General features: G+C 40.5%; 1 pseudogene; it reads left to right on the top strand.

Annotated features, from left to right (window-relative positions):
- Positions 1–292: 292 nt before the first annotated feature.
- On the top strand, positions 293–2,073 carry LOC116889213 (annotated as a pseudogene).
- The last annotated feature ends 11,023 nt before the right edge of the window (positions 2,074–13,096 follow it).

Here is a 13,096-nt window from a genome sequence, read left to right as displayed (position 1 = left end):
CAGATGCTGGTGTGGATGTGAGGAAAGAGAACACTTATTCAATAATGACGGGTGTGAAGTGATTAGAGTTGGGAGTAGCTAGGTTTCAGGAAGGCTTAGGCAGGTTGGCTTCTGAATGCCAGAAGAGTTAGAGGGCTGCCGAGTGAGTGAAGAACCTGAGTGATAAACATTGAAATAAGGATATCAGAGGTCTTTGGTGAAAGTCTTGGGTTGCATTTTCATTAATTATGGAAAAATGACTACCCTTAAAACTTTTGAAAACAAAGGCATCCTTACTCTGATCCCAATCTGAGGAGCAGGAGATGGGATGGAAGCAGAGGAGGCCTCTAAGTCTGTTGAAGTCACCCATAGAGTCCAACCCATAAATCAATGTGTCCTTCCAAGTCCACGTAAGAAAGTCCTCCTCAGACATCCCAGGTGTTCTTCAGCTGGGGAAGATTCTTAATGAAACACAGTGAAAGTTGAAGCTGTCAGAATATGTGTTCCCAAAACTATCACTCACTACATTCCCCACCAAGAGTGCAAAGTTTAAGTTCTTAGGACATCACAGAGAAGAACTCCACAATCAGTCAGAGGTGGTCTCAGACCTGAGGAAGGAACTCTCAGAGGTAAAGAAAGTTTTGGAAAAGCTCAAGAATTCTGAAAGGAGGCTACTTCAGGACAAGAAGGCCTTTCAAATCACAGCGCCCACTACCAACAGAAAGCTGCTCGACTCTTTCTCTTCCTGTCCTAGGCACTGCAGGAGACACGGCTTACTGTGGAGACATGGCCAAGTCCAAGAAGCACACCACACACAACCAGTCCCACAAATGGCATAGAAATGGCATCAAGAAACCCCGGTCACAAGTTTCTGAGGATCATGCGCTTTGCCAACAAGCACAACAAGAAAGACCTGAAGAAGATGCAGGCCAACAATGCCAAGGCGGTGAGTGCACGAGCAGAGGCCATCAAGGCCCTCATGAAGCCTCAGGCCATCAAGTCCAAGTCCAAGATGCCAAAGGGCTCCAGCCGCAAACTCAGCCGTCTGGCTTTCATCGCTCACCCCAAGCTTGGGAAGAAGATTCGAAGCTACATGGTCAAGGGTCCTAGGCTCTGCCAACCAAAGCCAAAGGTTCAAACTAAGGCAGAGGCCAAAGCTCCAGCTAAGGCCCAGGCTTCAACTCCAGCCCAGGCTCCCAAGGGTGCCCAGGCCCCCAAGGGTGCCCAGGCCTCCAAGGGTGCCCAGGCCCCTGTGAAGGCCCCATAGAAAAGGCTCCTGCCAGTGTGAAGACAGATGGACTGCTGTGACACAACCACCTACACACTATTTGCAGATGACAGTGTCCTACGCTGTTTTTACAAATAAACTTGAGACAAGAAAGCAAAAAACAAAAAAAAGCTGTCCGTGGCTTCTGTTGGGGATGACCCATAGTATCACTGTGAACTTCTAGCCCGGGAGAAGAATCAGCTCATCTTAGAAAATGAAACACTAGGTCGGAACACAGCCCAGCTTTCTGAACAGCTGGAATGGACGTCAATACAGTGCGATGTTTGGAGAAGTAAATTCCTTGCAAGCAGGGTAATGGCAGATGAATTAACAAACTTCAGAGTAGTTTTACAGCATCAGAACCGAGATGCCCAGAGGATCTCCGGAGTGGATGAGAACAGTTTCGCCAGGAAATGATCTCTACCCAGAAATTTTTGGAAGAACTTTTGGTCTCCTTACAGTGGGAGAGAGAGCAGACATATTCCTCTAACACAGAGTCCCACAGCACAGCAGATCCAGCACTCACAAACCACAGGCTGGCAGAAGCAATACATGTTCATCTGTTGGGAAATGTTGGCATTAGCCATCAAAAGAAGATTCCAGCAACAGTAGAATTCTGCAGTACCTCAGCTGAGAAAATGGCTGAAAAGATTCTGTGGATTTTGGATTCAGTTGCCTATACAAAAAGCTCTCCAGACAATGCATTTGCTGAACCCACATTACTCACTACAAAGAAAAATATTGGACGTTTCCATCCCTATACCAGATATGAAAATATAACTTTCAATTGCTGCAGTCACTGTCAGGGGGAGCTCGTTGCTCTCTAGTGTGCAGTCTGTTGGAACCATGCTTAGTACCCTACAGTTGTTATTTGGGAGCCTAGATTATTAAGATGCTAGAAATAAAATCAATTCATCTTTATATAATACATACCCATGAAGTTATTCATGTACTGGATTCCAGATTATTTTTCTTAACAAATATCTCAGGGTAAGAAAGTGAAGCTATATAGATGTATTTAAAGTACAAAATACTTTCCAGTACATAGTATTTATGCTAAAAAAACTAAAAGGATTTTATAACTTTCTTTTAGGCCCTATATTACTATTCTGTGTTATACATTTTACATAAACTATAAACAGGTTCCATTTTGGTGCATAAAACAAAAAGCAGGCAAACTACAACCATGCGTTGTAAAGGGGTGTGGCCATGTCCATCCTTTACCACTCTTTAGGCTGCATTATTGTATGCCAGCAGAGTCCATCCCTTTACAGAGCAAGTCTTGTAGTGTAATAGATGGGGCACAGGGAAAAGGGATTTGCAGTCCCTTTATGGTCACATGGTGGTTGTACAAGAGGTCTTCAGAAATACTGGGGTAAAGTGTTAATCTTTCTAAACAATTATATTACGAAAATAAAACAGTATTTTAGAGATACCACAAATACTTCAAAAAATAATGATGGGTGTGCAAACTATTACAACCACTATAAAAATAAGTGTGGAGATTTCACAAAAAAATTAATAGATATAATATCTATACAACTTTTAAGCATGTACTCAAAGAACTCCCTATCTTACTATAGAAATACCTACTCATCCATATTTCCTGCTAATTGTAGGGGTGATTCTGATGCTAATACCCTGTTTCTCCAATTGGTTCCTGGTCTATCTGTAAGATGTCAGGGGCCAATTGCTGGGCAAAAGGAAAGAGGTGGGACTTCCAGGTCAACAGAGGAGAGTAGGAAATGCAGGGAAAGGAGAGGGAGTTTTCAAAATGCTTTGTAGGGACAAAAGGTGACCAGCAAAGTGAGATCTCATGCAGAACAACCATAGGCTGAGGGATAGGGATGTTGAGTTGGGTAACTGAGCAACTGAAGCTGAGGGCAGATTTAGGTTGCTGAGCTAAGAGTATTGAGAAGGACATGCTGGCTGTGGGAGATGAGTAGTGCCTGGCAATTGAGCCAAGAAGGCAGGTTGAAATTAAGCAATGATCCACAGATCCAATACACTCTGAGAGGGATTTGGTAGCATAGTTCACCTGGAACTTAAAGCAGGGTAGCAAAGTTACACACAACAACTATTCAATTAGCAATAGCAAGTAAATAAAAACACCTAAATGTTCATCAACCAATGATGACAATGAAAATGTGCTACATTTACACAATGGGATGCTATTCAGCTTTAAAAGAAACTATGACATTTGCTGAAGAATAGGTGAAGGAATAAACAACTGTTCTTAGTGAGGTGATCCAGAAACTGAAAAAGAAATATTACACATTTCGTGGATGTTATCTTTGGAACTTTCAGATGTTCCATTTGGAATACCATAGCCTTTGGGGGAACAGTCAAGGGAGAGGAGATGGAACACAATTGTATAAAGGATTAAAGGGAATAATGGAAGAAAAAAAAGTGAAATGAGAAATGCATAAGAAATGGAAGAACAGGGTAGAGAAGGGAATATGGGGAATGGATAATTAGCACTAAAAACTTTTTGAAAAGGTCACATAGAAGTATACTAATATAGGAGCTTCCTAAAATATATACATATATGTAGATTAAAGAGTTTTAATGGCCTCACCTACAATGGAGGAGACAATACTCGACCATATAATTGGTTCTAGAAAATACAAACTCAAATGCAGGAATGAATTATCTCCTTTTGAGCTGTTGGCCAATGAAATTACATAGGCCGCTCCCATCCTCTAAGAATTATAAATGGTGTTCATACTCTTTGCTACCTTCCTTAACTTTATGATGAAACCCTATTCTTGAAGACAGTACATATTTGAATCACAGAACACAGAGAAATCAACCTGGTACTCACGGAAAACATCTATCCCTACTGAATAGTTTCATTGTTATGGAAGGTTATCAGGCACATCCTAAAAGAAGAGAGAAGCAATAAGTCATACTCAGCTGTGAATCCTGGAAACTACAACAATGATTATCCTGTCAAGATATACTCACTGGTACAATAATGGCAAGAATATTATGAGAATAAACAACCACTTTCTTTTTTTCTCCATTTTTATTAAATTGGGTATTTTTTCATCTTTATTAACTTGGGTATTTCTTATTTACATTTCAATTGTTATTCCCTTTCCCGGTTTCCGGGCCAACATCCCCCTAACCCCTCCCGCTCCCCTTCTATATGGGTGTTCCCCTCCCCATCCTTCCCCCATTACCACCCTCCCCCCAACTATCACGTTCACAGGGGGTTCAGTCTTGACAGGACCCAGGGCTTCCCCTTCCACTGGTGCTCTTACTAGGCAATTCATTGCTACCTATGAGGTTGGAGCCCAGGGTCAGTCCATGTATAGTCTTTGGGTAGTGGCTTAGTCCCTGGAAGCTCTGGTTGGTTAGCATTGTTGTTCATATGGGGTCTCAAGCTCCTTCAAGCTCTTTCAGTCCTTTCTCTGATTTCTTCAACGGGGGTCCTGTTCTCAGTTCAGTGGTTTGCTGATGGCATTCATTTATGTATTTGCCATATTCTGGCTGAGTCTCTCAGGAGAGATTTACATCTGGTTCCTGTCAGCCTGCACTTCTTTGCTTCATCCATCTTATCCAGTTTGGTGACTGTATATGTATGGGTCACATGTGGGACAGGCTCTGAATGGGTGTTCCTTCAGCCTCTGTTCTAATCTTTGCTTCCCTATTCCATCCCAAGGATATTCTTGTTCCCCTTTTAAAGAAGGAGTGAAACATTCGCATTTTGGTCATCCTTCTTGAATTTCACATGTTCTGTGCATCTAGGGTAATTCAAGCATTTGGGCTACTATCCACTTATCAATGAGTGCATACCATGTGTGTTTTTCTGTGACTGGGTTACCTCACTCAGGATGATATTTTCCAGTTCCATCCATTTGCCTATGAATTTCATAAAGTCATTGTTTTAGATAGCTGAGTAGTATTCCATTGTGTATATGTACCACATTTTCTGTATCCATTCCTTTGTTGAAGGGCATCTGGGTTCTTTCCAGCTTCTGGCTATTATAAATAAAGTTGCTATGAACATAGTGGAGCATGTGTCTTTGTTATATGTTCGGGCATCTTTTGGGTATATGCCCAAGAGAGGTAGAGCTGGGTCCTCAGGTAGTTCAATGTCCAAATTTCTGAGGAACCTCCAGACTGATTTCCAGAATGGTTGTACCAGTTTGCAATCCCACCAACAATGGAGGAGTGTTCCTCTTTCTCTATATCCTCGCCAGCATCTGCTGTCACCGAAGTTTTTGATTTTAGCCATTCTCACTGGTGTGAGGTGGAATCTCAGGATCGTTTTGATTTGCATTTCCCTTATGACTAAAGATGAAACAACCACTTTCTAATTGCATTTAAGGACTTCTCTGTTGGGCTGAATGTCTGCCTTGCTGCTGGGGTGGCCAAGCAAAGGCAGCCAGCAAGCCACTTAGGGGAGACAGAACACAGTCCATATTTCCCCAGATGAGAAACAGTGGTTCTGGAATGGATGCTGTGGTGTTCAGTCCCAGATGTTGCAGGGGTAACTCGGGGAGTTGGGGACAAGGGTCTGGCTGGTCCACACTTTACCTTAGGATGTCTACATGATAGGCAGAAAGGGGATGGCTGAGCCTAAGAGGATGTCGGGAGAGAATCCGGTTTGGTTCTGAGTATGGAGGGACTGGAAAAGACAGGAGAAAGGCCAACACCCATGAAGATGCTTGATGAAGAAGCCAGCCCTTGCTTGTCCAAACTGCTTTATTTGATGGTAGATGTGAATGCCTATACCTTACTCAGGGTAAACCAGGGATTAAATACCTTATTTGAGAAGGGATCTTCAGGAAGGGAAGCTCATTGTCTAAACACTCTGGGCCTATCTAGGTACCTCATTACCATGAAGAACTCCAGGTTTTTATGTTACATGACCAATTGTCATGGTCTTTCATCGAGGTGTCATGGTTACCTTTTCCAGATCAGTTAGTTTGGCAGGGAGCTGGCCTCATGCCTACCATTCTCAATTTTAGGTTTAGACTGCTTCACCCTTGCCAGTTATTCTGTTTGTTGGCACAGTCTACTTCTCCCACACTGCACCCCCCAGGTGAAATCATACCTGGCACAATTAAAAGGACCAAGAACCTGTAACTAGATAGGTCATAAGCCCTAGGAGGAAGGCTCATAATACTATTCCACTAAATGAACACAACAATAAAATGATTCCTAACTACTTGTTACTATTTTCAGGGAACAGTATATCTCTCAGTCCTCATTAGAGAACTTCACTCTGCAGTAGATGGCTATTATCACAGAGATTCTAAACTGTTCAACATTCAGAGAATAAGGGATTGTGGAGTTCTTACCCATAAATGGAGCATACATATCACACCCTTCCCTCAAGGCTTAGGGATCTATGTGGAAGAGAAGGGTAGATTGAGTATAAGAGCCAGTAGTTGTTGATAGCATCAAGGAAATTGTTTCTCAGACACAACCAGGTGGTTGCACAAATGAACTTACAGTGATTGTTGGCAGCATGCACAAGAAACAAACAAAGCCAAGGCAGACTAACATCTAACATAGAGGGGAGAAGCTGGACATGAAATCTGGGAAGCTATTGGCATTTGATAGCTGCCCAGAGAGAATGTGTCAGTTTTCCAGGGGAGGCCCTACTTACAAGATTAGTTGGACAGTATAAACTGGACTCAATGGAGATAAAAAGACAGAGAACACAAAAGAGGAAGAGAAAGAAAAGTCAAAGTTGAGTGGGTAGGGCAGGAAGGGTAGAGAGGGTGATTGTGAGAAGAGTTAAGAGAGGGTTGGATATAATCAAAATATAGTGTATGAAATTCTTAAAAATTAATAAACACACTCTCTTAAAGAGAGAGAAAGGGAAAGTGTGGTGGTACACTAGTGTAACCTCAGCACTGAGGATGATGACTTTGAGAAAAGCTTGGCTACCCAGTGAACTCCAGGTCATCTTGGGCTACACAAAAAAGGATGTGTCTCAAAAACGGAAACAAATAAAAGCCAAAACCAAAACCAACAAAGAAGCCCACAAGCAGGCAAAAGTAATGTTAATGCTAAAACATCACTGCTTCAGTCCAACATCTCAAATATTATTATTTCAATATGTAATCAATGTGAAAGATAATAATGAGAAGTATATGTTTTATAATAACTCTCTGAAATCTGGTAAGTATTACACTCATGGCATACCAACTGACCCTCTGTTCCTTTGTGACATTGCATGGATGCACTAAAATCATTGGGGGGAAAAGCAGGTAAAGTCCACAAGATAAAGATGCAGAGCAAAGAACAAGGGCTAACAAATTATGGATGAGCTATACTTTGCCATAGACTCTGGCAAGAAAATATTTCTTTAGAATTTCAGAGACTATAGTCAATGCCTAGATGCCCCATTAAAGTCAGAATCCTACTGTAGGGTTTCTGGCCTTGCCACTAAACAACTGTGATTCTAAGTGAATCACTTCAACTTTTAATAATGTTTCAGACCATATTTTGAAGATATCTTCTTGTACACAGAAAGGGGAAGAGAGAGCGAGAGAGTGAGAGAGAGAGTGAGAGAGAGAGAGAGAGAGAGAGAGAGAGAGAGAGAGAGAGAGATTCCTCCACTATCATCTGATTTCAAGTTAATAGTACTTAAAAAAGATACTCTGTTCCTGTTTTGTTTCACTACTAAAAAAAAAAAGCTTATATTTTTACTTATTGCGTTTCTCCAATTTTCACTTTTATTCCAAGTGTTGGGCATGGAGACTGGTGGCTGTAGGTCAAGAAAGCACACAATTCGCAAGGGTGAGGGTCTGGGTTTTCCCCAGCATTGCAACAAAATAAAACAAAAAATATGAAATAAGTTAAAGAGTAGGATAAAAATGTGTTATATGCATGATTGAAAATGGGAGTAATCAAGTTCCTATCCTGAAACATCATTATGCCAGTCTGTTATTCCCTCTTCCTGAGGCAGGGGACTGGAAGTGGCAGTTGCTAGGCAACACCAACTGCTCTTCAGCTTCCCAGCAGCTTTGTGAAAATCACTTGCATCCCCAGTACAATAGTTGGGCACTGTCTTAACTAATTTATACCCCAAATGAAGGTTTTTAAAAATGAATATAATTTAGTAATCTCATTAAAATAACACTTTAAAGCCAGACCCAGTGGCACGAGTCTGTTTAGGTTTCTGAGAGAGGACAATCTTGTTAAAGACCTGCCTGGGCGACTTAGTGAGACTATGCCTGAAAATAGAAAAGTAATAGAATCAGGGTGAGGGGAAAAAGAATAGTGCGTTTGCAGGAGAAACCAGGAAAGGGGATAACATTTGAAATGTAAATACATAAAATATCTAATTAAAAAAAAGTAGTTGGGAATGTAACTTAGTGGTGAATTACATGACTACTATGCATGAGGCCTGAGGACCAACCACCAAAACTACAAATATGTACTGGTAAAAAAAAATAAAATAAAAAATATAAAATATATATACACATAACAAATATATATTTGTGCATATGTACATAAACATATGTATACACTTGTACATGCATATGCATACATAAATATATATTGCATATAAATGTGTGTATATGTACATATATGCATATATACCTATATACATGTTTATATGTGTAAATATGCATATAAATATATAAGAATATGTATATATACACACATGCTTTTTATTTATTCTTTATTTTTATTTACTATTTTATTTTATTTATAATATAATTATTAATTTTTTATTTTTATTTATTTTATATTTAATTATTTTTTATTTATTCACTTTGCATCCTGCTCACTGTCCCCCTAAGAAGTCGCCTCTTTCCACAATCCTTCCTCCATCTCTCCCCTTCTCTTCTGGGAAGTTCGAGGACCCTCTTGGCTATCTTCCCACCCTGGCACTTCACGTCTCTGTGAGGCTCAGAGCTTCTTCTCCCATTGAGGCCAGACAAGACATCCCAGCTAGAAGAACATATCCCACATATATACAGGCAACAACTTTTGGGATAGCCCCTACTCCAGTTGTTACAGACCCACATGAAGACCAAGCTGTACATCTGAGGGGCATAACACACACACACACACACACACACACACACACACACACACACATGCACACACACATACATATATGTGTGTGTGTACACACATGTATGTTTTTAAGTCAATGTCAGAACATAGTTAACATTATTATGTTACATCAACTAGAATTGCTGGTGGTGAATGTATCATTCATTCTGAAAAGAATGTTATTTCAGTTATGAGGTTGTGCATCCTCAGCCTCTTGATTACGTTTAAAATGGAAAGTGTTGCATTTTTCTTTTTGTTCCACCACCTTAGTCTTCCTCCTTTTAAAAAGTCCCAAGCAACAGAAGGATGGGAGGGACCAGTAGCTCATCAGTGGCTGTGTCAATCATCCTTTTGCTTTTGTCTACTGAGGGTCTGGAAACATGCCAGGGCTGTGAGGAAGAAAAAAAAGAGATGCAGGCTTTTAGGTTGAGTGCTCATCCATAATTGAGTTGCTTAGTAGTAGGGCATCAAAGGAAAACTCCAAATACCCTGATAGCAAAAGCCCCCAGGTGCTGAAATGGAGTCAGGATCCTGTAGGGCTCATGACAGGAGGCAGTGAGTGGGGAGGACATTTGGAAAGACAAAGCCAAGTCCCTGGGCTGTGTCACAGGAAACTGACCATCCTGTCAGTTATGCCTGAGACTTGCAATCAATCTGCTCAGCCAGTGCTCATAAACAAGAGCCTTTAGCTTGAAGCAAGAGACTCTATTTTTAAGGCAAGAAACCTACGACCTCACTTACAGCATTTTCACTCTGCATCAAGTATGATGCTACGTACAGCAGACATGATACTGAATTTAATCCTCTCCTCAACTCTGCTGGTAACAACATATACAAACATGAAATACAGGGCTTTTGAGAAATGGCATTTATCCAGAGGCTGAGGACCAGTAACAGGCAGAAGGCAATTCCGAGCCCAGATCTGTTTCTGAATATTCTTTTCTGTTCTATCCACCTTTCATTTCTGTGTGTTTCCCAATTTGACCCCCCTCCAAGGAGTACATTCCAACAGATGATTACATTTCGGGGAGGGGTTGGATCAAGGGCAATTTGCTCTAAAAGTCTCCTACCATTGAAGTCTTTCTTAAGATGAGCCTTATTTCTAAATGGTCCTTGGGAGCACTCCAGCTTCTAGGAACTTAAGGAACAACAGAGAACTACTGGGACCCCTGTAAACTTCCAAAGGACATTTTAAGTCAGATTTTCCTTGGCTTTGACTCTAAAGGATTTGGAAGAAATTTGGCTAGGCTTAGGAATTTCACAATTAAAGACTGGCTTGAAGTGTTTTATGGCATTCTCTGCAGTGACCTGAAATAGAGGTAAGAGGTGGATCATCTGTCATCTCTGTCGCCTTCCCAGACCACATTGATGTCAGAACCGGATGTGATCCTGTACTCCAGATGAGAAGCTCTGAGAGTTTCAGGTCACAAACCTAGCACACAGGAAAACATAATTGGGTCTCTGAATCCTCAGGCCTGTGGTAATGGCTTTTGGGTGTCTGTCCCATTATTAATGGTCAGTTTCTAACTAGCCCACTGGCAGAGTCAATTTCCAGAGCTGAAAAATAGCAAGGTACCTGTGCAAGAAATCAGGCTAACACAGTTTTTGCTATACACAGCCTATTGTCTGATCCCTTTTAAAAAGGAAAGCACTACGGGAAAGCATCACAGATAACATTAACTATCCCCAGTAGTAGAACCATAGCAGGCACCGAGTTTGCCATGGTAGCCTCCAACTGCATGTCAGGTAAGGATCAGTTTACAGAATTCTGTTCTTTCAAAGAATCCTATGATCTGAGCAAAGAACATTTTGAGCAGTATGCATGCTTGCAAGTCATTTGGTGTGCAGCCTTTAGATGGTGCTAATGATCTACTATAACAGAGAGCCTGCGAGTGCCTAGTGTCCAGAATGGAGGAGGTAGTTGACACCTCAAGAGGCTATCTATCTTTCCTCAGGCCCGAGGAACATAGTCACAGACATATCTAGAGATATCTCAACACAAATAAAGTTCTAGCACTTTGGTTGCCTTAGATAGGTTTTGATAATGCTAAATGACCCCTCTAGGGAAGTATCATGCAATCTACACCATAAATCAGCACTTTCAACATGAATATGCATCGTTGCTATTTGCATTTGCATTGTGTGTGGAGCAGTTAGAAATGCTGGCTTATAATGGAACTATTCACCACGTGGGACAGTTTTCTGCAGGAAAATCTTATCCAGTCACTTAAGAAAGAACTGATGAAAAAGAACCTCCTCTTCCCCCTCTTCCTCCTCCTCTCCTTCCTCTTCCACTTGATCTGGTTCTGAAATGGGGGGTCAGGGAAGGACATATCACATTATCACAACCTTTCTCCACCAGGATTTTATGTCTTATTTCTTCTTTTTCTATACATGTACCATCTTGAAGCTCTATCATTTATACTCTCTTGACAGAAGAGACAATGTTTTATTACCCACTTTTCCTTTGCCAGTACCGTGAGTGACAGGCCGAGTCACAATGGCATTGCTTTTTATGCAGGAAAGAAAATAAGTCCATTCCTATGGATGGCTCTGTGCATGTGGGAGCTGGCAAGGATTCTCACTCCAGATGTGATACTTAGAACAGATGTATGGTGTTTACAGTTATCTATACTTGTGTGTATAACTGTCTGGTTACAAGGCAAAGACTTGAGGATGTGAAATCCATCTGTCATGATAGGTTTTCATCTTAGGGGGAGGATGAGAAAATGGAAGAATCAGGATACCATTTCTGAAATCCTGTTTTAGAAAAAATTATCTAGAAGCATCATGTCAGAGACAGAATTAGAGCCAAAAAGATATAAATCTTTAAAAAGACATTTCAATGTAATTTCAACCATATTTTTACAGCTGGAAGATTAAAAATAATTTCTAAGTACAAGAGAATTTCAAGAAGCGTACAAAAAAAGTTCAAGGGCTGCTCTCCTAGATCGCCCATTTTAAAATTTTTGTTGCATTTACTTTGTCTTGATATAAATTTGGGTACATATATATTCATCACTGAACCACTTGAAAGTAGACAGCATTATAATGTCCTTTTATTTCTAAATATTGAAACATGCATTTTTCTAAGGACAAGTTGCTACTCTTACACAATCAAGCTAAAATTACACCCTTCATGCTCAAAGCAATCTAATTTCATCAACCATCTCAACAGTACTCTTTAATCAGCATGTTTCCTCTGATCCAGGACCCACTGTGATTTATTGATAATAAATACAAAATGTTTTAAAATTTGGAATTTCTCAAAAATGAAAGAGACTTAATGAAATTTGAAAGAAAAATTGATCAAATTTCAATTATCATCTTGGCAAATATATCATGTGTGCAACACCAATTTTGGCTGCGTGGCAGAATAAATGATCTGGTAAAGTTCAACAACTCAGGGTTGGGTGTGTAGTACAAAAGGAAAGTATGTTTGAGGGTCTGGGCCAGCCTTTAGAACTATAACAATTTAAATTAACTGACGTAAATATCTAAAATCTTCATGGATATTTTTATGGTGCAGCATATCCTCTTTAGGAAGTTTTGCTTTGAATCATAATTCAAGCATTGATGTAGCCCTCTGAACAGCTGCTTGATTTTTTTAGATAAAGGTTTATTGAGGCATAGGCAAGTCTATTCATTCAGTACCATCTATGACAAAGCTAAGTAGTTGTGACAAGAGACTGTGTATCCCACAAATCTTAGATTTCCTATCTGCCCCTCAACAGAGCAAGTTTGCTTATCCTTGCTTTAGAACCATAAGTAACTCCACCCAAGACTACCTGAATAATCTCTAGCTGGTTCCACTCCAAA

This window comes from Rattus rattus, chromosome X, assembly GCF_011064425.1.
Source record: "Rattus rattus isolate New Zealand chromosome X, Rrattus_CSIRO_v1, whole genome shotgun sequence".
In the NCBI taxonomy this organism is placed as follows: Eukaryota; Metazoa; Chordata; class Mammalia; order Rodentia; family Muridae; genus Rattus; species Rattus rattus.
This window is presented reverse-complemented; position numbering and strand designations above follow the sequence as displayed.